A 1,401-nucleotide genomic window follows, 5' to 3' on the forward strand; every position below is an offset into this window, starting at 1 on the left:
TCCCTCCCCCAAATGCGCACTTTATGACACATGGCTGCTGTTGGGGGGTGGAGGAGGGGTGGCATTAGTGATTTAAGACTGTCTTTCATACCCACTTCAATGACTCTTTGGTCTATATCAACCTAAAACCAGGCACTGTGATGACTCATCTGAATTTGATTCTTGTGGCAGTGCTTTTCTGTATGCAGGTTGTTGTTAAAATTTGGTGTTCCTGCAGGGGAAACAAACAGTGTAGGCTTCTATTCTGCCATGTTGCTCTGCCTTAATTTTTATTTTAGATTCAGGGTGTACATATGCAGTTTCATTACATGGATGTATTTCCTAATGCTGATATCTGGATTATGAATAATCCCACCACCCAGGTAGTGAGCATAGTACCTAATATCTGCTAGAAGCTTTTTTTTTTTTTTCCAGATACGCAGGTCAGTGGCCATTTTTTTTTATATTTAGTTCTGTCTTTCTATTTACTGTTGTTGCTTTTAGAAAGAATTTAGCAGATACATTGTCTCTTTTTATATATTTTGCTTTTTCTTCTAGTTTCCTTCAAAATATTCGCTTTGTATTTGAAATTCCATACATTTACCAAAATATTTCTACATGTTAATTTTTTATTTCACCACATCCTGTGTTTTTGTACCTATTAATTTATGTTTTTCATCATATTTTGACAATTCTAGTCATTGTATCATCAAATATTCCCTTTCCTGCATTTTCTTTAGTCAGTCTTTCTTATATTATGATTTGATTTATTTTAGGTATTTTTCTATACTCATTTTTCTTCCCTTTGTGTTTTTAATTTCTCGTACTCTATGATACATTCTAGATAATTTAGGTAATTTGGTCTTCTTGTTTACCAATCATCTCTTCAGCTATATCTAGTCTTCTGTTTAGTTCATGCATCTAATTTTAAATTTTACTCTAGAATTGTTATTTGGCTTTTCTTCATGTCTGGCCAGTCATTTTAAAATCATAAACCTCTGTTTTCAGAAATACAATTAGTACCACCTCGTATTTAAATACATGAGTATACTTAATGACTTATTTCATATTACCATTTTGGGGTTGACAGGTATCAGCATGGGACATGGGCTGAGGCTGCAGTGACCTGGATTTTCAGTTGAGTTGAAATATTCAAGATAGTTCACTCACATATCTGGCAGTTTATACTTCTTGTTGATTGGAAGTAAGCTTGGACCATTGACCAGAGCAACTACATGTGGCCTCTCCATATGGCTTGGCTCTGTGCTTTCTAAGCTCATGGTGAGTGTGTTTTACAAGGTCACATTCTCAAAACAGTATTCTAAGATCTTGAAAGTAATTTTAATTAAAATGTAAATAAAATTGTCTCTTGCACTCATTGAAATTACAATTCTTGATTCCTTTTATACATAAAATGGATGC

This window comes from Colobus angolensis, unplaced genomic scaffold (assembly GCF_000951035.1).
Source record: "Colobus angolensis palliatus isolate OR3802 unplaced genomic scaffold, Cang.pa_1.0 Scaffold297, whole genome shotgun sequence".
Taxonomy (NCBI): Eukaryota; Metazoa; Chordata; class Mammalia; order Primates; family Cercopithecidae; genus Colobus; species Colobus angolensis.